The sequence below is a fragment of the Lissotriton helveticus genome, chromosome 6 (assembly GCF_964261635.1).
Source record: "Lissotriton helveticus chromosome 6, aLisHel1.1, whole genome shotgun sequence".
In the NCBI taxonomy this organism is placed as follows: domain Eukaryota; kingdom Metazoa; phylum Chordata; class Amphibia; order Caudata; family Salamandridae; genus Lissotriton; species Lissotriton helveticus.
This window is the reverse complement of record NC_136067.1, coordinates 911,955,562-911,982,791: the sequence shown is the minus strand read 5'-3', so window position 1 is coordinate 911,982,791 and position 27,230 is coordinate 911,955,562. Positions and strand designations below refer to the sequence as shown.

Sequence of the window (27,230 nt, the reverse complement as noted above, 5' to 3'; positions counted from 1 at the left end):
TTTCATCCCTGAATTTTGACTACTGAAGATGTCCGGGTGGGTATCTGTCACAATATGGAAAATAAGATGCAGAAACTGTAAAAAAAAATCCAATTCCTGCACATTATGGACTTTTCCGGAAGTGAAAACTCATAATGGACTGGCACAGAAGCTGGAATACTGCCTGGCAATACCCGATGGTGGTCGATCTCTATGATTGTGTATGCAGGCAGTATCACAATTGTGCACAAACATTGGAATCAGAGCATTTGGGTTTTTTATAAAATATAACGTCGACTAACAACTTGCATTGCTTGGAATAGGGCCTGATGTGTGAAATGGTTTTCCCATTCTGTCTATGTGGAAATGCAATGATACAGAAGGACCTGTTGGTGAGCTAATCAATGGGCCGCAGAAGCTGGCTTGCAATATTTTCTAGCACTGACCGAGAAGAGGCGAAGAAGATGCCACTGGCCATGGGAGATGTGTCGCATGCGTCGGGGAAGGCTCAAAGAAGTTGAGTGAGCTGGTGTGAAAGGAAAAAAAACCAAAATGTCTTGCCTAGGCGGCTGCTCGTGCACTTCCCCGTGTCAACATTGTTGACACAATGCACGTATTAACAAGCCAGGAGAAATTATCTGCTGGTGGTAGGCAGGACAAAGGACACAGCGAGGCATCCAGTGAGGTGAAACCAGTGCGAGGAATCAGCCGAGCAGCTAGTTAAACCCCGCAGTCGTTCCCGAACACAAGAGATCTTTTGTGACTGCCAGACTGTGACGGATGTGCCTTCATTGGAGAGAAATCGGAACGGAGCATCGGCAAACATCCGACCTCTTTCTTTTCAGGATATGGACCGCACCAAAAACTAACAAGGTACAGTTGACGTCCGAACCATGACCTGTATACAGTAGTATGGGGGTGTTTGTATTTTGCGTAACGCGGAGGCAGGAGTGTCATAAATAGGTTTGGAGATTCCGAGGAAGATACTCACAGTAGCGTAACGCAAAATGATTGGCCAACAGGCAGAATGTAAAGTAGACCCCCCCTCCCGAGTCCATATATCGAGCATTTATGTATTAGTCATGGGCTATGTTGGGCCCCTTGAAGAGTAGGGACCTCTTGAACGGTTGCCCCTCACCCCAGGCCCGGTTCTAGGAAGTGGGCCGGGTGGGCCCGGCCCACCCAAACAGGAGCCTTGGCCCTCGCAGTGAGGGCTTGAAGGCAGGCGCGCAACGAGCAGGTCGTGTGTGTCAGCCCGGGGAGACAGCTTCCCGGGCGCACACACACACACACAGACAGTTTAAGATTATCGCAGCCGCACCAAAGTACTTAACAGGTCTTTAAAAGACCATTAACATGTTAATTAGGCTTTGTTTATTTTTTTCACCCCTTCATCTCTGCATGGTGAAAGGGGACAAATCCTTTCTTTGACAACGGTAACCTTTGGTAACCTTTGCCTACTGTCCTGCTGCATTGATATTTCTTTTTCTATGCAGCGCAGCGGAAAGTGGTCTGTTTATTCCTAGTCACCCCCTGACCCCTGCAGCTGCTTATCACATAAGGCTGTGACACAAAATATGACTAATGGAGTAGGTAAGAGAATGTGTTACAAAAAAAAAATCTTTTTAAAATCTGCACAGGCCCAGCAGGACGCATACTTCGTATGTGCTTCATTTAAACAGTTTTTATCATTTCATCATAGCCGATGCTGGTCAACAATAAAACAATACAAAATGGCAATATCCAGATAAAGTTGGTGATTAATGATCCTGCTTTAGAGCAATCGTTTGTCTGTTAGTATTTTTTAGATGCAGACACACTGTATTTTATGTGGATAGCTCAGTGGGTTACTGCCTTTGTCACAGAGATCCTTGTGTTACTTCAGAAGTTACAATCCTAACAAAAGGCAGTGAACAACGAACTGCCACCAAAGAGCTGCAAACAAACATGAATGGTTTAATTAGAACTTCGCTTTTTTTGTTTTGTGATATAGTTAGAACTTCCCTAGTCTTTTCATTATTCTAATGTTGCTAAAATGAGTATGTTTGGGCAGATATACATTTTTATCAGTAAAGCTGACCCCCATGGAATACTCTTTAAATCCTAAGGTTGTGTTTCCCCAGACCAAACCCTCTTAAAATATACTACACCAGAATGGATGACCTATGATTCCTACACCTTGTAATCCTCATTGGCTTATGTGACATTCCCTGTAGACTGATTTACATACTTGCATGATTCATTGTCTGTGTAAGTGTGTGCGTGGTGTAAAGTACTGACACACACTACATTGATACGAGCAGCGTTATACAACAAATTAAATGCATATGAGAGAGGGGATACGTAAACATGAGGGGCGCTGGTGGAGGGTGCCAGTGAGGGAATCCGAGGAGGAGGTAGTGGGAGGGGCTATGGAGCGATGAGGGGCACTGTTGGAGGATGACAGTGAGGGAATCCGAGGAAGAGGTCATGGGGTGGAGGGGGAAGCTAGGGAGAGATGAGGGGCACTGGTAGAGGGTGGTAGTGAGGGAGTCTAAGGAGGAGGTCATGAGGGGGATGGGCTACAGAGAGATGAGGGGCGCTGGTGGAGGGTGGCAGTGAGGGAATCCGAAGAGGAGGTCATGGGGTGGAGGAAACTAGGGAGAAATGAGGGGCACCGGTGGATGGTGGTATTGAGGGAGTCTGATGAGGAGGTCATGAGGGGGAGGGGCTACAGAGAGACGAGGGGCACTGGTGGAGGGTGGCAGTGAGGGAATCCGAGGAGGAGGTCATGAAGGGGAGGGGCTATGGGGAGATGAGGGGCACTTGTGGCGTGTGGCAGTGAGGGAATCCGAGGAAGAGGTCAATAGGGGGGCATGGACGGATGAGGTACACTGTTGGAAGGTGGTAGTAAAGGTATTTATGGAGAAAGAGGTTTTTGGCACCAAGTCAAAGGGAAATCCCTGGGGTATACTCGTTTGCTAAGAACTTTTCAACCACGGTAATTACACTCGAGTATAGGTCCAGCAGGTTGCTGTACTCAATAATACTATAGTGTCAGAATAATAATAATTTCCACAGAGAAATAAAGTTTGTTCACACTCTATTAAAATGATAAGCAATATTTATTTTCCATACAATAATACACAACAAAAATTATTTAAAATTTCAAAGCAATATTCTTTGAAAGACTAAAAGACATTACAATCAATATTTCACATGTTCATTAATAAAAAATACATAACAAGCTGGTACTTATATCCCACACAATTGATTCATCAACAGTACACGGAAGAAATCACAAAAAATACATTATAAAATCAATTCAACAAACCCCTGTTGTAACTATGGCTCATGGATATTTTTGCCACTCTAGATTACTGGATCCAAAGCCTCAAATTACTTCCACTTTTGTACACCACTGTGGCCGGACAAATCGTATATATACATCCAGTGTGTACTAGGCTTCCCTTGGATTCCCTGATTTACAGAATGCGTCGACGCGTTTCGGTGCAATACATCTGATATTGTGGCACCTTCCTCAGGACTTCTTGTTAGGGGTTTCCTGTGTCAAGAAGATTGCGAGTTTTTAGTTGCTCGATCTTTGACTAGGAGAGGTTCTCCCCTTCGCTAGATGTGGTCAAGGATACAATCAAGGGCTGCCTTCTAGTCTCTGCAGTCTCTTGTTACTGTAGTCTTATTCTTTTTTACAAGACTCCTTATGTGGGGGTTTCTTTTTTTGTAGTTTTACTCCGTCTTTTTATCGTTTGGATAGATGTATCTTAGAGTATTCTAAAACTCTCTCCGAACGGGCATATGGTATCTAAGGGCCTCACTGGAACTGGATATGTCCTTCGTGGATCCGGTATCGCGTCTCTGCCTCGTTCGAGCAAGTGACTCGAACGAGGCAGAGAAGCGATACCGGATCCACGAAGGACATATCCAGTTCCAGTGAGGCCCTTAGATACCATATGCCCGTTCGGAGAGAGTTTTAGAATACTCTAAGATACATCTATCCAAACGATAAAAAGACGGAGTAAAACTACAAAAAAAGAAACCCCCACATAAGGAGTCTTGTAAAAAAGAATAAGACTACAGTAACAAGAGACTGCAGAGACTAGAAGGCAGCCCTTGATTGTATCCTTGACCACATCTAGCGAAGGGGAGAACCTCTCCTAGTCAAAGATCGACCAACTAAAAACTCGCAATCTTCTTGACACAGGAAACCCCTAACAAGAAGTCCTGAGGAAGGTGCCACAATATCAGATGTATTGCACCGAAACGCGTCGACGCATTCTGTAAATCAGGGAATCCAAGGGAAGCCTAGTACACACTGGATGTATATATACGATTTGTCCGGCCACAGTGGTGTACAAAAGTGGAAGTAATTTGAGGCTTTGGATCCAGTAATCTAGAGTGGCAAAAATATCCATGAGCCATAGTTACAACAGGGGTTTGTTGAATTGATTTTATAATGTATTTTTTGTGATTTCTTCCGTGTACTGTTGATGAATCAATTGTGTGGGATATAAGTACCAGCTTGTTATGTATTTTTTATTAATGAACATGTGAAATATTGATTGTAATGTCTTTTAGTCTTTCAAAGAATATTGCTTTGAAATTTTAAATAATTTTTGTTGTGTATTATTGTATGGAAAATAAATATTGCTTATCATTTTAATAGAGTGTGAACAAACTTTATTTCTCTGTGGAAATTATTATTATTCTGACACTATAGTATTATTGAGTACAGCAACCTGCTGGACCTATACTCGAGTGTAATTACCGTGGTTGAAAAGTTCTTAGCAAACGAGTATACCCCAGGATTTCCCTTTGACTTGGTGTCATTTGTGCTCTGTTCCCTGACGATAGTGGGGCACCCTCTCTCGTGTAATCGAAAGAGGTTTTTGGTGCAGCGCCAAAAAAGACTTTTGCATCAGCGCTGAAGCCGGCCCTGTCATGGCCTTTCTGTTTTTGTTTATTTAATTAGCAGTCGGGCCATAAGGGCCACTGTGGAACATACTTTAAAGTGCGTGCTAATTATATTTATTGCTCTATTCAATGTTTTAAGTATGAAGGGGATTTTACTAATGTTCTTACCGGGAGATGGTGCCTGACATGGGGCGGGGCCCAAGGTCATCTTTGAGATAAGGTGCACTGGAGAGGAATAGTGGCTAATCAAGCTTGTAAGGGAGTGCGTTGAAGAGTCCGTGGTCAGGTGGAGGTAGTAATGAAGAGGGATTCTCCCTGAAGGCTCACACAGAGGGAGCCAGAGAAGTGTCACTTGCCTGATACTCCCACCTCAGAAACCTCCTCATCCCATCAAAGGAACATTACATAGAAAAAACACTTTTTGTGAGTGATAACATTAAAAAGAGAATTGGAAAAGAGTGAGTTTTACTGGGCCTTGTAAGACTAAGAAGAGGTAAAGGAGGGCCCTGAAGCAGGCCTGCCTAGACATATATGCGACAAATCGAGCCCGCAGTGGCCCACCCAAATGCGTCCATGGCCCACCCAATTAAAAATTCCTGGAGCCGGGCCTGCCTCACCCCCACGCCGCAAAATATGTTCTCTGGGCATGTGGTACCCGCCCAATCTCGGATTTCCGGCTCATTTGTACAAGCCACGTGGAAAAGAAGGAAAGGACAGTAACCATGTTACATACTCACAGCACTCTTCGAGAGGTCGCTCGGAGGACAAGTCTGTCATCCTGCGATTTGCAGCACGCGACCCTGGTAATACTTTACAGACAGTGCTTTAAATGGGAAAAAATAAGTGCAGGTTCTCTTAAAATGAGCTATGAGTGTAGCAAGTGGGCGGGGCCAGGGGCGGGGTTAAGGACAACACATATAAGACATATAGTGGAGTAGTGTGGCTCACTGGTTAGAGGCGGCAGGCCTGAGAGCAGAAGTCAGCCCGGGACCAGGGTTCAATTCCCGACGCGGCAGGGTCGTGGACCTTGGTCAGCGGACTCGATAATTCTCGCTTCGGTGCTTACTCTAATTAGGGGTTCCACTCGGCAACTCTGGGCATTAGCTTGCCTAATCTCCACAACGGCCCCACCAATTCCGGGGATGCCTGGCTCCACCTTGGGGACTCCCAGCAAGGGACCATCCCACAGGGAAAGCCAGGACGGGTTCCCCAGAGTTATACAGCGCCGGGACGCCCCGTTGCTGGGGCAGCTGTGCGCTTTACAAGTATACTACATTTACATTTACACTTCTACAATGTGGCCGAATACTTGTATATTCTTGATTGCGCACTCACAGAAACAAGCAGCAATGCTCACACAAAGCATTCCAAAAATGTCCTTTAAAATACCTCCCTATTGTCTGGTTTCTCTCCCTCTTTCACTCGCCTTTCTCTCTCTCGCACACACAAACATGCACACACAAGCAGACAGACACCCACACAAAATAGGATACAGGCCATTTTACACCCCTTATCTCTGGTGGCTTTCTTAATTGCTGCTATTGCTGCTGTCAGCTGGATGCCTGGAATAGAGTGTGTGCACAAATACACACCATGATGTGAATGTGATTGACAGCGCAGGGCCTGAATGGACCCTGCTCTGTTAAACACAGCATAGTGGTAAACACCGGACATTATGCAGATGAGCCCTGCTGAATTGTTTAGAGGTGGCACGGCTTGGGCCAGAGGCCCTTTGGCTGTCAGGCAGCCTCGTTCGTGCGCTTGAGCCAAAGCAACAATGAGCCTACCTTTGAGTACCGGTACTCTTCTTGGCAGCAGAGAAGTGCCGGTACTCAGAGTGGTAAAAATGAGAAGTGCCGGTACTCAGAGCGGTAAAAATGAGAAGTGCCGGTACTCAGTACCGGTGAGTACCGGCTCATTCAAAGCACTGTCTACATAGTAGGCATATAACGTGCGATTCGTCCCACCATCCTTTGCCTCCCTTTTGGCCGCCCACCACAAAAAGGCACCATACAAAGTGTCCGGTCTTCACTGCGTAGTCTTTATTATTCTCAGATAACACTCTCTTTATTTGTTGCAGGCATTGTCAACATTAGACCAACTTTATTAAACCAATCCAACACACATTGATACATTGGGTTGTGCAATATTCGTTTGCACCACAGGTTACAATTGTATTTGCAATACAGGATCTCCAGAGCCACCTTGGATGTCGGTTGTACCAGCAGGCCACAACCCATCTCCATTGCTTCCATTCCAGGCAACTACCTGTCGTCTACGACCTAGACGCGGCCGCCTGGTACTGCTTTGCGCCTTTCCTTGCGCACCAGCTTTCAACCCCCTTTCACTAAATTGCTTCTTCCAAGCACCGGCATCTCGGGTAGGGCCGGAGAGTCAAGGACCACCTGCGGGACGGCCCCCTCTCCCACCAGCCCGGAGCCCCATGGACTGCCCTCCCTGTTCCAGGATGAGCCATCCCCGCCAAAAAGGAGCCCCGCCATTTTTCTTGCCCGGGACCCCGTCACAGGGCGAGGAGCCAACTGGCGCTCTCACCCTCCCCCCAGTAGCTACTTCCCCTTTCAGATCTGGTGCCAAGGCCCCCAATATAGTGTAGATGAATGATCCGACCCTGTATTCCTGATCACCAGGCAACTCCTGCAACTAACCATGTTAATACTCTCCCCAGACTGTTAATGTCGGCTTATTTATGGAGAGTGTAAACCTGCTGCTACGCGATGTACTAAGATAACAATGCCTCCGCAGCAAGTGCCAACCGCTGCAGTATAGAATGCACTGCTTAGAAGCAGCTGTAAATTGCCAATGAAGTGCAGGTAGTATGCTCAGCCTCGCAGCTGCAAACAGCCGACAGCAACCCGCCCGAAACTACCACTTCCGCGCAGCCTGCCCGGGCAGGACCATAATAAAACACTCTGTGTCACAAATAAGTGCATGAAAACCTAAGCATAGTTTATACTACAAGCCAAGTGACTTTAGACTACACCGTGAGGCCCCCACACCTGGGAAACAGCGAGACGACCAGCAACTCGCTTCTAACTGCGACCTGCGGTGTCTGAAGCAAGAGGACAAAGAGGGCTTCTCCCTCGTGCTCAGGGGTCTTATTCCTTTCCCTGGGGGTGGCTGGCTGCGCACCTAAGTGAAGCACTACAAGCTTGCCCTACCTCCTTCCTCATATTTCCTGCTGACCACTCCCCTGGGCACTGGCCCAGCCCCTCTCTAGCCTCTTCCTCTCGCACGGAATGCCACTAAAGGCCCCCCTCCCCTAGACGCGGGGGGGGGGGGCTCTCAGACTCTTCCCTCGCTGCCAGTGTGACTGCTTTTTTCCAGAGAGCAAGGAAAAGCAATTCGTTTAAAGTATTATAGTTATAGTTAGTTACCTTAGGACACAAATCTTTTGTCTTTTGCTGGTTTTATTGTCCAGCATATAGATGCACTGACATGGCGGATATGTTCCACAACCAGATCTGTGTGTAGTTTGCATCCAAGTGCTCATGTTTGAGTAATGCTTTGGTGTGTGTATGACTGTGCATAACTGTGGATGTGTGTGTTTTGCGTGTTTGTATTGGGTGTCTGTATATTTGCTAGTGCGGCTGTGTTTATGTTTATTTTGTGTGTCAGTATGTGTATATAGTTGAATATGTGTGAGGCCCCTTATTTGAGAGTCTGGATCCGGGTTACCTCTGCTACCTCAGGCTAATATATGGCTCAGTGTCCCCAAGGCTGTTAAATCACCACCATGACCCAGGCGGTATTTTAATGGCATTTATTGCCATCCAGTCAGTGCCTTGGTCAAAACTACATGGGAAGTAAGCAGTGGTCGAAGTAGAGGGGATCTGAGAGGAACAACGTGCCCATACCTTTTAGGTCGAGAACGAGCCAGCGTGCATGCGCTACTCTGGCAATCTGCTGTAGTGGAGTAGGGAATAGCAGCTCCGCCCACTCTCTGCCCATATTTGCCATTGGCTTGTGTCATTGTCCGTCCTTAATACTCTGATTCGTAAATAGGCTTGTTAGTCCCTTCTTAGTACCGCCTCCTCTTCATTTATCACCTCCCATGGCAACTGGCCCCTTTACTTCGGTTGTTACACGGTATATGTTATTTAGACTGTGAGCACTATTTTCTTTATCCAGTTTCACTTACTGCAGGCACAACATGCGTTGGTGCCTCCTTTACAACACCACCCTCCCTGCCTTTGTCAGTGCCTTCTTTAAACCCCCCACACCGCCATCCCTCCCATGGGTGTGATGCAATAGGTCTAGCATTTACGTTAGTTTGAGCTATTGGCATAGCAAATGACAATGCCTTTTAGTTATATTTTGTTTTTAAAACATAAAGAAAATGCATTGTCATTTACAATGCCAATAGCTTAAACTCACGTAAATGTGACACCTATTGTATTACAAATGCTTGTAAGCTGGGGCGTTGCGTCCATTGGGGCGTTGCCCTCCCGCCCACCTGCGCCCACAGCTCCCTCGGCATCTCTGAACTTAAGTATACTGCTCAGTTTACTTAAGTTCAGAGACGCCGAGGGAGATCTGACAATCATATCAGTCAGCATGACGTGGGTCCGCCCACCCCCTTCAGAGTCTGAAGGGGCTGGCTGGTCCGGCATCATGTTGACTGACATGCAATGTCACACTAGCCAGGGACAGGCAGTAGCACAAGTGCGCATGAGTGGGGAAGGTCGGTTAATTTTTTCCTCCGTGCTCGGTCATGCGCACTTGTGTTTGCACTGGCTTGCGCATGGCCATTAGGAGAGCGAGGGTTGAGCAAAGTCTCAAACTTCGGTCTCCTAGTTGGCAGGCAGGCGAAGAGTGACCGTGTCCTAAGCCAATCCTGGCGCTGCTGGAGCAGCGCCAGTATTGGCTGAGGGGTTGCAAGTGCCACTCCAGTGCTGTTCCTTTTTGAAGAGGCGCCGGCACGGACTCCGGCCGGGTCAGGTACGTTTTCTTTTTTATTTTAAATTCCCCCGGCCCCCACCCCACACGACTCCCCCTCCCCCCAACCCGCAAGTATTGCGAGCTGCCGAAGTGTGGTGCGCAGCGCCACGGGGAAAACACAAGTCAGAGCCACATTAACTAAGATTGGCATTCTACTGCTGTCTTCCCTGTGCAGGATCTATATAAACTCAGCCTTGTGTGATGCACTGACTCACAGAGGTCAGTGTGCACACGTCTGGCATAGGATTGTAAGGGAAGTATATGCTGTGAGAAGTCTAGCATTACATTTGTACTGGGGGCATACTCTTCCAGTTCTGAGTAATGTAGAGAGCACATGAGGAAATCATGTGCTCCCTAATCCTATATCTGTTTGGACTATGTGGCTTTTTGCTTTGTTACTTCTTCATGGGGGACCCCATCTCTGCCTCTGGAGACAAAAAAAATTCATTATCCTTTGTTGTATGAAAAGAAATATATATTAACACATTATTTTCATTGATTGAAATAATAACCCATCACTCCATCTTTTGGGAGTGATCATTTTTCTTGAACTGACTAAGCAGGTCATTATGGATCTGTGAAATTATGTGCTCCTTCCTGTGCTGTCTCGGGCTACCTCGTCTCTTTACACATCACCTGAATGAAAGATGTTTATGAATTAAATACACTTAGTTCAATGTCTCCTCTTTGGACCCCTGTGAGGAACACACCGGTTCCCATTCCATTCTGAGAACTATTGTGGAAGTCACACATACACTGATTCCGAAGGAATACTCTTGAGCACTTAATATGGATGCTATCGACATCAGGTATAATCACAGAATCCGGCCAATGTCCCAAGCAGATTTGGCTTGGTGCTCTACAAATAAGTTGAAGCGGCGCTCAAATAGCCATGCTACAGAGACTGCGCAACATTGTGCGCAGTCAGAAGCTGCAAGATTGCTACATTTGCGAACGCGCAACTCAGATTATCGACCAATTATTCCACAACACTTTTAAATCAACGTCTTGGAGGATGCCTCTTCCCCTGATAATCGGTACTTATTTCCACCCAGTTGTACCGTTGTGTACTCAGGTGTTTGTATTTTTCCCCGAGCTATAAATTAATACATCTCCCAGTAGTATCATCAGAAGGGTTCAAGGCAGGTCTCATTCATTTTCTGTCCCACCGCTCCTGGTTTTGATTTCCTGTTTTAATTCTCAGCAAAGTACTTTTTGTTGACTAATGCCTCTTCAAAAGGAAAACAGAACTGAAACTTAAATAAACTAGGATCACTGTTGCTAGATTCTGCCACAACACGAGCTTCTTATCAGAGCAGTTTTTGAGGTTGCAAAACGGTAGTGTATGTCAGGGAACATTGCATAGGGAGGAGAGGCTTGTCTTTTGTGACTAATGCGTCAACATGTTGTGACTTAAGACCAAGTGTGACGTGTGCTTAAGAGGTACATCTGTTGCTACAATCAGTGGCATTGCCCTAATTAGTTACTGACCTCATGCTGACTATCTTCTGTGTATATGGTTACTAGATTACTAGATTGTTAATAAGCCTCCTTCTTTGTTTGTTATTTTATACATGTAAGAATTCGGGTAACTGGTTTAGGGGGGGCAAAACTCCACTCAAACAGCAATCACAATTCTCATCAGGGTGAAACACAAGCAAACCTCAAATGAACCTATGTGCTCCCCAAACCACATGTGATTTTGATCTCCTGGTTGCCACAGAATATTGTTGCCAGATCTGCTCACTACAGACTCATTTTTTTGAATCCGCATTATTACTTTGTCTCATGATTTACTACACTTAGGGTGCTTTATAGTGCCCAAATTTATCTGTGAAGTGCGACTCATGCAAAGGTCCCCTCATTTTGTTGTATTTCTGTGTTTAGCAATGTTTTTACGTTGTATGATTTTTATTTTCAGTTTACCACTTCTGGCAACATTTCTAGCTTATCTTAAGGGGCTTGGTGGCAGTTTCCCTGAATGCAAAGGTGGCATTTCTTTGCTTCGCTCCGCTGTGCTTTGCTTTCTAGCTATGATTTTGATTGCTTTATACCACTCTGGTTAATTACCAGAATCCATGGCTTTGAGCTGGATGAATTATCTGTTGTTCTTTGCTGTACAAGTCTTGTTCAGCTTGACATTGCTTGCTTTTTTTGGCTCATTTGCATGTATTTGTGTTTCAGAGTTATGGGGGAGAGGAGGTGCCTGCATCATCCCAACACCCGCTACAATGCGGCGTGATTACCACTGTCTGCTATACGGCCCAAGAATGAACAGCATTTATAAGGGCCTTTATTACTTATTAGATGCCTGCGTGCCCTGTCTGTATGGATGGGGTCCCACTCAAAGCACACAGTCCTGTTAAGAAATACTGTTACTATCCTCAGAGGTAAATTTCCAATCTGTCGTTGAAATGGTTAGTGGAGTCGCAGGTGCGACGTGAAAATGTGAAGTAGTGGCGTGTTCGGACTGCAAGCAACATGTGCAGATCACGGTATGTCAGAGCCACACCAGTTTCAAGGGTTGCACTTTTCAAGCTGCCTGTGACAATGAAAAACCTCATGTTGCCAAATTTGTGTTTTACATGCATGTATCAGAAACTACATGCACACAGTTGGGTTGAGGTAGTTCAGACAGTGGTCACATGCAGCCCCTGACATTATTCTGGAAACTCACAAATGTATTGTATTTTATACACATTGCATGAAAGATGCATCTTGACTCAATTAAAGATGAGATTGAAAATGGTGAATGTGTGAAATAATGTAAGGAGACACTTAGTACATGCCAATGCTCATGTGTAAGGGATGGTTGCTGTACCCTTGGTCTAACATAATGCAAAGTTCGGCTTTCATCTTGTTTTTTAGTGCAGTCACTTCGTTTAAAAAAACTAAGCCCAACTCGGTCTCACTGTAACCATTTCAGAAATTAAACATAGCTTCTTGGAGTAGTAATAAGGCACTTTTTGGTTGCTCTATATCCAATCAGGTTTACCCATCTATATGCAATGCTGAAAGGTTATGTCCTTTGTAATTAAATCAGCAGACTTCTGCTGTGTGCTGTATTTTTGCTCTGCATAATGAGTAGTACCAGCTCTGAGAGTTTGGCACTGTGCATTGTCCTTGATATGCAGTGCATTCAAATGGCTTATTGAAGTCTTGCACACAGAGCCACTGCTAACCTGTCTGAGCTATAGGTCTTTAGGCAAAGTTCTAACAAAAGCAGTCGAGACTTGCTTTGGACAATGGAACTTGTTCTGTCTTTCTGTTTCATGTTATGGTAAATGGCAGTGTTAACCAGAGAAGACGTAAGCCATGCAAATCATGTCTGAGTTTTGTTTTATGTAATGAGCGGTCACAAATGACATGGATCTTCCCTTAACAGGCCATTTAACATCTCTGAGCCTCATTGGTAGAGTTTTGATAAAACTTATCACACCCTGTAAATCATGCAAAATTAAGAAGGGTTGCTTTTCCCTGCAGCATTATATGTGCACATATTGTCTGGTACAGACTATATCTGTAGAAGCAGTTTTAGGAGAGTTTGTGTTATTGTTTGTGTTTAAGGTTTTTAATGTATTCCGGCTACAGTGAGATGTTCTGTCAGTAAGATGCCTAGGGTCTGACAGTGGGAAGCATTACCTGAGTCTCGAGGCTGAGACCTCAGGATGCAGGCAATAAGAAAGGCTTGAGAGTGGCCTGTGCTGTGTGTCACACATTGTATTTTCGCTGGTGCGATGCTCATTGGTTTGTTGTGTGGAGTGCTGTTTGTGTGTTGTGATGCACAATATTGTCTCCCAATAACAGTTTGCTATGTTTGCCAAACAAAGCAGTGTCATGTCGACAAGACTATCAAACCCTGCCCACCTCAAACCATGGGCAGCCTTCCGTTTTGTTTCTACCATACCTCCCTCCATATACAAAAGAAACACACACAAACTTCTGTGTATGCGGGGCTTTAAGTGGGATGAATAAACTGGGGGGTCTCTCGTAGGGGAAGCGGATGTAATTATGAGTGTTGCTTAAAACTGTTAAGCTACAACATCTGTACTTAGCATAGTGTGCTGCCCCACTGGTATTGTGCTTCTTCTGTCATTGCCTCCAGATATATAATACGAGTGACATTAAACCTACAACTAGCCAGGACTTTAGGCTTTGTCAATGGTTATGTTATGTTGTCTTGTAAGTTGCAAAAGAAAAATAAGAACAAACTGCAGCATTTTCATTATTATATACAATGAAAACATAGGTGGTTCAGAGATGAGTTACAGGTGGGAAACACATAGAAGACCTGTTTCCGTTGGTTATATATTCTTGGCTTGGGGCTCATTTTGCATGCTGACCAGTTTGAGGATTTGAGGATTAGGCAAATTTTTTATTTGATTCTTATGTTCTCTTCACACTTGTGCTTCAAAATACTATATTTAAATTCCCCTGTTTTCAACAATTTGCAGAAAATATGTGTTGTAAAACCCACCATTTGAATCAATTTTTTTCAAAATTTTCTTGTGGGGGGAAACCCCCCCCCCCCCCCGCACCCTCCTTTTGCAGTTTGGGCTCGCTTGCTTCGCTCGCTTGCTTATTCAATTAGGGAACAACATTTTTCGCCCCACAACTTTCAAAATCCACCAGCTGCCCCTGCTTGAAAGCTTTCATGAACTGCTCTTGGCAAATAACAACATTTGGATATCTACCAGTGCTTTTGTGTTTTGCTGTTCCTTTCAACTAAGCAAGTACTTGCTTTACCTGGTGGTTGTAGTGTAACATGTTGATGGAAGTGATTGGCGGTTTTAGAGAGACAAGGAAACCTGAAAGTAATACACTAGGGACCTTGGGCGTTAGATTGTTACTAAAGACAATGGTCCCTAGCACACGAAAAATCAGGGTGAGAATAAACATATGCTGGATAGTCAATATGTCCTTTGTCCAGCCGGACAGGAATTTATTTTTCAAAATGTAAACAATAACATTGAGTCAAAAGTAATGTCAAGGGGGCACAGCCTGTGACCCACAGAGAACAAGACAGAAAAACATTTTTCAGGCACGTGCGAACGAGGCGGTCTGTTTACTAGTATTCAATGTACAGACTTAATTACTTCAAGGTAACATTGTGCAATACATTGTAAGTATTTTGAAAACATATGGTACAAGGGTGTCGACGTTTTCGATGCCAAAACTCAAAACGTGGCATCATCTTCAGGACAATCTTATAAACCATGTTTGTCTTGAAAAATACAGTTGCCTCTCATACCTCAAACATACAACATAGAATTTAATATACAAGTATTTAATAAAACATTGGAGAAAGGAGATTGGAGAAAAATTGGAAAGAAGGGGGAAAAAAAGAACAATGTAAATACATTGCTAGGCATGTACTAATATTTCCACAATCAGTGACTCAAGGGTATTTAGTGTAATGGTCATTATACTGATAAACTGTTGCTAAACATGTACTTTAGCATGGTGGTAGGGAGGGTCAAATCATGCGGAGTGGTACATGCACGCTGTGACCAATGGTGAGATCATTCTTCTAAAAAACCTAATATAGGGTTTGTTTAGGTTGCTTTCACGGAAAAGTAAAGATGGTGTTCACATACATAAATTGCGGCACAGTGAATGGCTGGCGTGGTGGGGACAATTGGCAGAACAGTTACGGTGCAGTGGGTTGTATGGTAAACGAGTTACTTGCACGCTGAGAACAATGACACGGTCATTCATCTTAACAGCCCTTAATTGGGGTTTGCGTGGGTTGCTTTTACGAACCAGTAATGGTGTTAGCATACAAAATTGCGGCGCAGGGAATGGCTTTTGTGGTGGGAAAAATTGGCAGAACAGTTACGGCGCAGTGGGTTGCCTGGTAAATGAGTTAAAAACAGTCGTGCAAGAGAGACTGTGAGTGTGAGTAATGAGAAATTACTGGTTTCCAATTTGTGTGTGGTGACCTTCAGCGAAGGAACCTGGAGGAGTGCTGGTAAAATAATTGGCGGTGCGGTGTTAAGAACATGTGTGGATGTACTAACATTTCAGAATTGTGATGTGACTACAATTTGCAGGCAGAATACACAAGGGGGAGGTTAAAAAATTACCGAAGCAAGGTGTGTGGGCAGACGGGGGATACAGTCAAGTCCCGGGCGGGAAGTGGACCTAAAAGAATTACGAGAGTATAAGTAAATAACCAGGGATGATAAAGGTACACGGGCTACAAGTATTAAGAGTAATATTTACCCAAGGGATAACGGGTTTGCACTTCTCCCGCTAGTGAATAGTTTGCCGTCACGGATGGCGAATGTGGCAATTTCTAGAGATAAAAGGAGAGATCAGAGCGGGACTTAGTATCAGAGCGAGTAGGCAGGGAGGGGGGAAACATGGGAGAGCGGGATCGGGTATTGACTTACAAGAATGATGCCGAAAGCAGGATCGCTAATTCTGGCTGGTTCTGCGGTGATCGCTACCGTGCTGCAGTAGCTAGCCAGCTTAAATGTGAACGTGTCACGTGTGGAGACATGGGGAGAGGAAATGGAAGAGGTACTGCCTCACCAGCATTGGTGGCCATCTTGTAGTGGAGCTCGTGCATTGAGAGAGAGATTGTAACAGGGGAATGCAAAAATGGCAATTCATCATAATTACAGAACCAATATAAATTGGAGAAACCAAACCACTCGATCAATAGTGAAGTGGGTTGGATCGGAGAAGTGTCTTATTATAGGAGGGATGTCCAATCTTCAAGTCGATTCAGTCCGTTACGGATACTGTTGGTGCGTAATATCCAATTCAGTTCCTCTTTATTCAGTATTTGGGACACATCTGCTCCTCGCGGTGGTGGTTTTATCATAGTGATGATTGTCCATGTAAATTCTTTCTCATTGTGTCCCATGTCCTTGAAGTGCTCAACTAGAGGTGCATTAGCAGTATTGCATCGGATCCTACTGCGGTGCTGGCCGATGCGCAGCTTGATTTTTTGGGTTGTTCGCCCTACATAGATTTTCATACAAGGGCAAAAGATGGCATACACAACATTTAATGAATTACAATTGGTAAGGTATCTTCTCTCATACTTAAGTGTCTCGTATACAAATGTTTTTACTTCAATTGTAGAATCACAGGCTATACAATCACCACACTTCACATGGCCTGTAAGGGTGAGAAGGCCCCAACCATCATTGATTGTTACTTTAGCTGCTGGTTGAGGTAACGCTGCCCTTACAAGATGATCTTTGATATTCTTTGCTCTTTTAAAAGCAAACATAGGGCGTTCTATGTCTGCTTCACCTGCATTGAGTACTGGCCAATGTTTTAATATGCTTTTTCGTATGGCATTGGACACCGGGGAAAAGGTTGTGACACATATGAGTCTGTCTTGATGTTTCTTTGGTCTTGGTTCTAAAAGGACCTCCCGGGGACAATACCAAGCCCGTTTGAGAGATCGACGTACCAATTTGCAAGGGTAGCCTCGGTTGCGGAGTTTATTGCTGAGTGTCTTGGCTTCAGCAAAGTAATCTTTCTTAAAATAGCAATTTCGTTGGATGCGAAGAAACTGCGAGTAGGGGAGGGAGTCTCTCAAGGCGTGAGTGTGGTGGCTGCTATAGCTGAGCAGGGTGTTGCGCTCTGTGGGCTTCCGGTGGAGACAAGTGGTCAGACGGCCATCATGGTGCTTAATTTCAAGGTCAAAAAAAGGAATGGACTCTTTACTGACAGATAATGTGTATTTGAGTCCCCCAATGTTGTTATTAAGCCAGTGATTAAAGTCAAGGTATGCTACAAGGGATTTTATTCACTCAGAGATTAAACTAAGTTGTGAATCGTACTAGGGTAACACACTCAAAAAGAATCCACAGGATATCGAACTTAATTATGCCTTTGAAGTAAATCAATGGGAAGGTAAGTAAATGGAGCACACAGAGATAAAAGTTTCAAAGAATATATATTTACTCAGATAATCAGGAAGACAGAAATAGGAAATAAATCAAGGCAATAGTTATGAACAGAGGTAGACAAACGTTTCACTGCAATTCATAACAGAAAAAACATCAACTCCTGGTGGATTGAACAAACAACCAAAAATAATTAATAAAGAATGGTCGTATGTTGGTGCCAAAGCAACACGACTGGAGATGATGAATGAAGTGTCGACGTTTCGGTCTAGAGGGCAATCGTCATGTAGACCATCATCAGGACAGAGTATTTCATTGCAGAAAAAACTCCCTATATTAAGACAATGAATGTAGTATTACTCATAACATATCTAATAAAATTATAAAAAACATACATATGTATAGACTTCATGTGCCAAATTGTAGCTTAGTGTCTAATCTATATAAAGCTAACTACAAGACATAATACCCCTTCCTGGTACTTTCTTGAAAAGAACATTATTAGACACATTGCGTATTACTTGTTTACATCATTGGTGCACTTAATAAACCAATGCTCAATTTATTAAGAGACAAGAGAGACATATCTTGTTATATATCATCTATTAAAACATAACATGAACTCATCATTTAAAAAGAACAAGAAAGCTATTCAAACAATCAAGGTCAAAAATCAAAGTTGCTTTGTCACCTGAAATTCATGAAAATGTGCCATGTTGAAGTAGCTGACAATAATGAATATGGTATCAAACAGAGGTCTGGAGAATACTGAACTTCTAGTAAAAAAGACCTATGAATTATATTTATTCAAGGACGCCTACCTTAGAAATGAAGAAACTGTGGCCAAATAAATTAGGTAACAGTTGGGCACGATGTTGAAATCATAACTGAAAAGATACAGAGCCTCCATCAGTATACAATGATCTAAATCAAAAGGTGGACAGCCCTTGGTCTATACTTCCGGTTCGAGGGGTTTAAATTATCCATTGCCGGGTCACTCTCAGTTACTGCTGAATTTAAATGCTGATACAAGCCGCGACCCATGAGACTGTCTCTAAGTAAGTCCATCTACGTAATTGCTCTGGTACTTGGTAATAATTAAAATGTTTTCTTGATTAGTCGGTCAAATGTTCTAAAACAGCGACCGCTTCACAAATTTGTCTGATACTATAGGTTAATGTGTTGAAGCTAAAATTCTCTCTAATATTATGAACAACTAGATTGATTTTTCTGTTATATCGGTATAACCAACTGAAATAAATGAGCGGTCTTTTAGAAACGCTATGCTTATTTTTCATAGAACAACTGTATAACGCTGCTCTACTAGAGTGCTCACCGAGAATTGGCCAACTGATGTGGTCCGTTTCTCCAAACTTAAGGTAGGCCTCTATAAATAAACGATAGACCAAGGGCTGTCCACCTTTTGATTTAGATCATTGTATACTGATGGAGGCTCTGTATCTTTTCAGTTCTGATTTCAACATCGTGCCCAACTGTTACCTAATTTATTTGGCCACAGTTTCTTCATTTCTAAGGTAGGCATCCTTGAATAAATATAATTCATAGGTCTTTTTAAGTCTGTTTATTACTAGAAGTTCAGTATTCTCCAGACCTCTGTTTGATACCATATTCATTATTGTCAGCTACTTCACCATGGCACATTTTCATGAATTTCAGGTGACAAAGCAACTTTGATTTTTGACCTTGATTGTTTGAATAGCTTTCTTGTTCTTTTTAAATGATGAGTTCATGTTATGTTTTAATAGATGATATATAACAAGATATGTCTCTCTTGTCTCTTAATAAATTGAGCATTGGTTTATTAAGTGCACCAATGATGTAAACAAGTAATACGCAATGTGTCTAATAATGTTCTTTTCAAGAAAATACCAGCAAGGGGTATTATGTCTTGTAGTTAGCTTTATATAGATTAGACACTAAGTTACAATTTGGCACATGGAGTCTATACATATGTATGTTTTTTATAATTTTATTAGATATGTTATGAGTAATTTACATTCATTGTCTTAATATAGGGAGTTTTTTCTGCAATGAAATACTCTGTCCTGATGATGGTCTACATGACGATTGCCCTCTAGACCGAAACGTCGACACTTCATTCATCATCTCCAGTCACGTTGCTTTGGCACCAACATACGACCATTCTTTATTAATTATTTTTGGTTGTTTGTTCAATCCACCAGGAGTTGATGTTTTTTCTGTTATGAATTGCAGTGAAACGTTTGTCTACCTCTGTTCATAACTATTGCCTTGATTTATTTCCTATTTCTGTCTTCCTGATTATCTGAGTAAATATATATTCTTTGAAACTTTTATCTCTGTGTGCTCCATTTACTTACCTTCCCATTGATTTACTTCAAAGGCATAATTAAGTTCGATATCCTGTGGATTCTTTTTGAGTGTGTTACCCTAGTACGACTCACAACTTAGTTTAATCTCTGAGTGAATAAAATCCCTTGTAGCATACCTTGACTTTAATCATACAGTGCCCAAGCCTACAAGGGTTTATTGGGTTTTCCCTTGCTTACAACACATTAAGCCAGTGAAGCATTTGCGTGAGGGATTCAGCAGAGTCTGTCCATAGCATAAAAATGTCATCGATATATCGTTTCCACAGGGCAATACCACTGTGGAAAGGATTGGAAGTATTAAGAATGCTGCATGTTTCAATGTTATCCATGTAAAGGATAGCCAAGTTGGGAGCAAAAATAGCTCCCATGGATGTCCCACGTACCTGGCCACAAAACTGGTTCTCGAATAGGAAGAAGTTTTTGGTCAGGCAGATTTCCAAATGTTGAAGGATGAACAAAGTGGGAACATTGTGTGGGTGTGGTCTAGTGTTCAGGACTCCCTCAATAACACGTAATGACTCAAGTTGTGGAATATTTGTGATTCCACATCCAAAGTGCACATAGTTCTAGTTGTGGGATCAAAAGGATGTTTTTCTATCATGTTGATCATGGACATGCTGTCCTTTATGAAACACTGGGTTTTCGGGACGAACTCTTTTATAAAAAAAGTCAATGTAATGTCCGAGGGGCTCTAATATGGAGGCACATCCCGGGACAATCGGGCGTCCGAGAGGAGTTTCCGAGTTTTTATGAATCTTTGGTAAGCAATAGATCACCGGTATTCTGGGTGCCTTAGTGTTGAGAAATTCATGTTCTTTTTTAGATAAATATCCAGTTTTAAGGGCGCCATTAGTGACGTCTAAGATCAATTTTTGTATTTCTCTAGTGGGATTGCAAGGCAGTTTGCAATAATGGTCGGTGTTGCCGAGTTGGAGGAGGATTTCGTTTTTGTAGTTGTCTATTCATTGAATCACAATTCTGCCGCCTTTGTCGGCTGGTTTTATGACAAGGGATGACTTATTTTTGAGTGAGACAAGGGCATTTTTTTCAGCAATAGAGATATTGTAAGGTACAAAGGATTTTTGATTTTCCATGAATGTGAGGTCATTGAGAACAAGTTTCTCAAACGTGGGAATTTCGGGTGGGATCATTCCCACAGTCGGGGAAAACTTGGATGGTGGCTTGAATGGGGTGTTAAAGAATTTTTGTGGGTGAGGGATTTAGTAGGAAGTAGCTATGTAGCCGGATCTTCCTAAAGAATCTCAGCAATTCAGTTTGCACATTCAAGTAGTTTGGACTATTGGTAGGGACAAAAGAGAGCCCTTTGTTTAGCAAAGACAACTCGCTACTTGAAAGATAATGTTGAGTGAGATTGAAAATGGGTAGTAGGACATTGTCTTGCTGTGTGTTATCAAAAGTGTTAGCTGGTTCGTCATTGGGGTTAATAGTGGTTACCAACGATAATGTTGGTGGCGAGTGAACCGTTCGCCGCCAGGAGGGCTGGGCCATCTTTGCGGCTGCTTCTCTCTCCCACCCCCTGGGGGTTCTGGTTGGCCTCTGCCTCTGCCTAAAAACATTCCTATTAGAGGGACCCAGACTTTCACTTTGGTTAGAGTGTTCAGATGAGTCCACCTACAAGGTTTTGAAGTCGATTTAATCTGCCCCAGGGTCTTTGGTCATGCGGGCCACTGTAGGACCAATTAGTGTAATAATCTTTATTTAGATATGGGTATGTTCTCTCTTGGGAGAAACTTTTTATGTCCTTTTTGACTTTGATGTTTTTTTTGTTTTGTTCAAACTTGTGAAAATCTTCTATGGTTTTATATACTTGATCAATGAGTTTTTTGGCCTCAGTGTTTGTATTTTTCTCTTTTATCTGTCTTTCAAGCTCTTGAATTTCTGCAATTACTTTTTGTAGTTCCTCAGTTGTTATATCGATCCCAAGCACCATCCAGTGCCTGTAACAGATGGTACTGATGTAGCTAAAGCCAGTAAGGTACTTGGGATTATCGGTAAAGACTCCTGGGATGTTGCGGACTTGCAATCCAACTGGAATTGTATTAGCTTTAAAATAATCTGTCAGAAGTTTGATCATTAGCATCAGTCTTACCTCCTTTTTCTTGGTTTTTACCAGTTCCTCACCTAGGGAGGCACTGGGTTCGTTTGGAGTATCTGTAGAGTCTGATAGCAAAGATGGACCGTCTAAGATCTTTTTTATGTAGGAAATGGAATAAAGTGGTGGGTGGTCAGACATGCCTAGCAGTAAATAAGAATAGTGTGAAAATAAGAAAGGGGGAACGAGGGAGGCCAGGGAGAACCCACTTGAGAAAGTGGTGAGGATTCACAATCCCTAGCAATCAGGCGATTGCGCTACATACAGTTTTAGAAAGATAAGGGAACCCGAAGGTAATACACTAGGGACCTTGGGCGTTAGATTGTTACTAAAGACAATGGTCCCTAGCACACAAAAAATCAGGGTGAGAATAAACATATGCTGGATAGTCAATATGTCCTCTGTCCAGCCGGACAGGAATTTATTTTTCAAAATGTAAACATTAACATTGAGTCAAAAGTAATGTCAAGGGGGCACAGCCTGTGACCCACAGAGAACAAGACAGAACAACAATTTTCAGGCAAGTGAGAACGAGGCGGTCTGTTTACTAGTATTCAATGTATATGGGGTGCGGCAGCATAAGGTGTGTTTTGCCGTTGCTTTTGCCCACTCGATTCCTTGAAGTGCTGGGAGCATTCTGACACTGAGCGGGACCTGAGGTGGCCGTTTTGCGAGGACCAGTAGCGGGAGAGACGCGCTACCAGCAGCGCGGGGACTATAACTCCCAGAACAGAGTCTGCCTCACACCTGCAGCGGGGGTCCAAGCACCGCCCCCTGCCTACGCCTCATAACACCTCGCCCGGAGCGGGTGCCGCAGCGTAAGGTGTGTTTTGCCGTTGCTTTTGCCCACTCGATTCCTTGAAGTGCTGGGAGCATTCTGACACTGAGCGGGACCTGAGGTGGCCGTTTTGCGAGGACCAGTAGCGGGAGAGACGCGCTACCAGCAGCGCGGGAACTACAACTCCCAGAACAGACTCTGCCTCACACCTGCAGCGGGGGTCCAAGCACCGCCCCCTGCCTACGCCTCATAACACCTCGCCGCACCAGCTCCGCAGGTGCCGCTGCGTAAGGTGTGTTTTGCCGTTGCTTTTGCCCACTCGATTCCTTGAAGTGCTGGGAGCATTCTGACACTGAGCGGGACCTGAGGTGGCTGTTTTGCGAGGACCAGTAGCGGGAGAGACGCACTACCAGCAGCGCGGGGACTACAACTCGCAGAACAGACTCTGCCTCACACCTGCAGCGGGGGTCCAAGCACCGCCCCCTGCCTATACTATATAACCTCCGGATCATACCGCTGCGCGAGAGCGTCCCGGGAGAAGCCCGGGACAAGGGCGGGACCGTGTTTGGCTGTTAGTGGCCGTGGGAGGCCGGGCTGGGCCAACCCTCTTGGTGCTACGCGTTATTGTATTGTCCACTTGTTATTTGACAGTTATGTTCTAGGGTCTATGGTTATGTAACATCAGCGGTCTATACTTCATTTTGTCTGACCAAAAGGCTGTATTCAGCCCAACTATACAGAGTTTAAAAGAATGGGGAAGCGCCATACCGTGATTTCTGTTCCTGGTACAACCCCCAGGACAAAAGAACCTGCCAAACCTCAGCTCCCTAGTTTAACCGCCATAGACCGCACGCTCCAAAAAACTATAGTGGTGGTGGCTAACGCTATTGAAAGCACTGAGCGTCGCCTCTCGCTTCCTGTTGGTTCTGTACCTCCCCTATTGCCTATAAATGCATCAATGCTTTCTACTTATTCCCAGGATTCGATGCTGGCGCCATCATTTGTTGCTCTTCCAGGTGGTGGCAATCCCGTGTCGACACAGAACCCAACCCCCACGGAAGGAGATCTATTCCCAGATGGTATCCCTTCCCTTACTAGATTATCACTGACCCCTCCCCTTTTCCATTACCATGCTACTGTCGACTCTCTATTTCAGGGTGGGGCCCTTATTACTAATGAGAACTGCAATACCCCTGCTAACGTTAACTCAACCTCTGACACGCAGTCAAGTCTAAGCAGCGATAGCCCTATTGTAAGAACTAGAGGGCAGCTGGCGAGGCGTAAGTTCAAACATACTGCTAATGAATGTCCAACGGTAATAAGCAGCAAAGGGATAGCGGAGGGCACCAGGAATAAGAAAGCCTTCGCAAGAAATTATGCAAGAAACTGGGTCACGAGGGGTAAGAATAATGTAATTAACGCAGATAGGGATGCTGTGGTTACTACTGAGGCCCAAGGTTTGTCTCATGACGTATGCCTACAAGACAAACCTGAGTCTCTTAGTGACAAATTACGTGATACCCAGGAGCCCAAAGACCCTGATAGTGGTGAGACCATTTCATCGTGTCCCCCAGTCTTGAGGAGGATATTCCCTTGATTACTTCCTTCGAGCATATTCTGAAGTCTTTCATCCTGCCTCTAACTGAGAGGCTGAAAGAGATTACAACAAGACTTGATCGTTTTGAACAGGGAACTTTGGATAATTTCTTCTCGATAAAGACTCTAATCAAGCTACATACTAATAATATTCGAGAAGTGGCTGCCCATACACAATCTCCATTGATAGCTCCTCCTGAAGTGGTGATACCCCCAACTACCAAGCCGGATGCCACCACAGTGACCCTAGGAGGTGATAATCCAGCGAAAAGGAAGGCCCCCAAGAGTAGAGCCCCAGAGACAGCGCCAAAACAGATTAAGATCAGTAAACCTGTACCCCAACAACCTCCTAAAGGGGATAAGGGGTCTAGCGTCACCGCACCTACTCAGACACAAAAGGCAACCCAGAATTGTAGAAATACAGAGAGTCATAATAAGGATGTACCCACAAATACCAACCCAGTCCACACTAGAGAAATCAACCCTCCCTGTATCAACTTGCCTCCAGCTTGTATGCCCTATGTGGCTGTTTTGGTAGGAGCCCCTTGTTTAAAACAGGGGGAAATTGAATCATATTCTGAACTTAAGAATAAAGTCACATTTTGGCTAAATAACAACAGGCCACTCCTGAGGGGCTTAGATGGCGGGATTACTCTTGTTAGACGATTTGGCTGGGTGGGGAGAAGAGTTAAGAACATCCCAGGGGACTGTATTTTAGTCAACTTTAATGACAGCAGAGTGGCAAAGCTTATTTGTACCAAGCCCAATATGTATGATGAGGGGGGGAATAAGTACCCGGGAACTGGGGTACTTTTACCCACGGCAATCAAATTGGCACCAGAGATTTAGATTTGACAACCAGCTCTGAGGAGGGTATGCTGAAAATTATGATCCATGCCATAATCCCGAACCTTATGGAGAAGATTCTCACTATGGTAGCAACACCTGGTATTGACGCAGAGGCTGCCCCTCAACAATTCCCACCCCACCCCCTGGTGATCTTGGAGGGGCTAATAGGAGTAGGTCTTTAACTACTTCTTCCTTGACTACTTCCTTTCTGACCCTTCTTTCTCCTCTCCCAGCACAAGCTGAGGCATTCTTGCCTAGGGGTGAAAGAACTGATGTAGCCTCTCCAAATGAAGGAACTTGCAATTATATATCACCTGTGGGACAATGTGCTGTCATTTCCCCCCTCGGCCTTGGCTTGCCAATTTGCAATAATGTATCTCCCAGCCCCCTGGACACTCCTGCCCTCCCAGTAGCTATCCCTGATTTAAAGAGCATGGTCTCTTTGCCACATGCTGTTCCACCACTAGCTAAGGCAAATCAACTTGTGGGAGATCTAGCACTACCATCAGGTGCTCATTATAACCGTACGGAAGGAAGGGTGGAGATCGATGGGCCCACTTTGAGGATCTTGAGCTGGAACATAGCAGGAATTGCTAGGAAGTTGGCTCTCCCTGACTGGCATACCCAGATGGAGTCATATGCAATATGCATCTTCCAGGAAACATGGAGCCTTGAACCCATCCATAAGGTTGGGTATTCAACATTCTTTTTACCTGCAGCCATGTCTTCTTCAGGGAAGGGTCGCCCATCGGGAGGCCTCCTTATATGGGTGAGCATTTCCTTGGGTTGTACCATCACTCAAAAATATAGTACCTCACGATATCCCTGCGTAGACTAGGTTGTGGGAGGCCCCTCGATCTATTTAATGTATATGCCAGGGGTACTAAAGGTAGCTCCTTATCCCCTACAGTGGCAGTGCTGGAAAAAGTTCTGGGTGACATCTGCGAGGGCACTTCAGTACTGGTAGGGGGTGATTTCAACTGTACGTTTGAGCCTCTTGCGGGCGATGACATTCTAGATAGCTCAGATGATGACTGCAGGAGGGGTATACCCATACTAGCGATCCCGCCTATTAGAAGATGGTCTCAGAGGGCGATTCAGATGAACGCTATTGCTCTGGAGTATGGTTTACGTGCTCTAAATGGTAGAACCATCTCAGATTCTCTGGGGGCACATACATACAACAGGGTGAACCATACGTCCAGAATTGATTACATACTCCTTGACTTATTTTTTTGGCGATTTGTCCTAGATATGGTTGTAATATCTACCGTAGACAGCGACCATAACTTGCTGTCTCTAACCTTAAATCACCCCTGGGAAGAATGTAGAAGCTTAGTTACACCCTGTAATCTTTGACTATTCCATCTAACTGCGGAAGGCGCCTTAATTGGCGCAAACTTGCCCTAGATGACGGGAAAATCCAGGCCATTGGCCCCCTTGTGGATGATTTCCTAAGCAAGATGGATACCCATCTCTTAGAACACTCTGACCCTTCTACAGTTACAGCACTGTTCCAGGAGACCATAAGCTCAGTAGGTAACTTACTTATCCCAGATACCCATGGGGACATGGCTAAAGGGCGCCCAAGGCCAAAAGTGAAGCAGGGTTGGTATACACCCAAGTGTAGGCAGATGAAATCCGCCCTGATTGAGGCTGTGAGGACCAAGTCCCAACCCCTGATCCAGCAAGCCAGCAAAAATTATAATTGGGTGGTTACAAATGCCAAAAAAGAATGGGAGGATGCTTATTGGTACACACTTAGAGAGGCTTCGGCAGGGCGGGATGCCGGTCGCCTTTGG

General features: G+C 44.3%; 1 protein-coding gene across 1 annotated transcript in view; it reads left to right on the top strand.

The window, feature by feature from the left end:
• Positions 1 to 807: 807 nt before the first annotated feature.
• The window catches only part of LOC144761597 (protein unc-93 homolog A-like), a 643,799-nt gene continuing 617,376 nt past the window's right edge, over positions 808 to 27,230 (top strand). Inside the window, exon 1 of the mRNA XM_078646898.1 lies at positions 808 to 852. The gene's annotated coding sequence lies outside the window, so the exon portion shown is untranslated. The remainder of the gene's footprint in view (positions 853 to 27,230) is intronic.